The sequence below is a fragment of the Pterocles gutturalis genome, unplaced genomic scaffold, assembly GCF_000699245.1.
Source record: "Pterocles gutturalis isolate BGI_N339 unplaced genomic scaffold, ASM69924v1 scaffold10727, whole genome shotgun sequence".
NCBI classification, from domain to species: domain Eukaryota; kingdom Metazoa; phylum Chordata; class Aves; order Pterocliformes; family Pteroclidae; genus Pterocles; species Pterocles gutturalis.
The window spans coordinates 10,307-10,659 of NW_010112801.1; positions in this window are offsets into that span (position 1 = coordinate 10,307).

Genomic DNA, 353 nt, shown 5'->3' on the forward strand with positions numbered 1-353 from the left:
CTGCTTTCCTGGGAAGTGGCCGGACATTGCTTACTGAGGGGAAGGGGAGAATAACATCTTTGCTTACCTTTTGTTTCTGTGCGTGGCCTTGGCCTTTGCTTTAATTAAACTGCTTTTATCTTGAGCCACGAGTTTTTCATCTTATTCTCCCCCTTTATTCTGCTGAAGGGGGAGTGACAGAGGGGCCTGGTGGGCACCTGCCATCCAGCCAAGGTCACCCCACCACAAATGTTTAACCAGATCTTAGTACGGAAAGTCTGAAACTTGCTGATGGAACTTTGATGAAATTGTAAGAAAAAGGAGTCTTTTTTTTTCAGAGGTTTGTACTTCTGGTCCTCGACATAACAAACAGG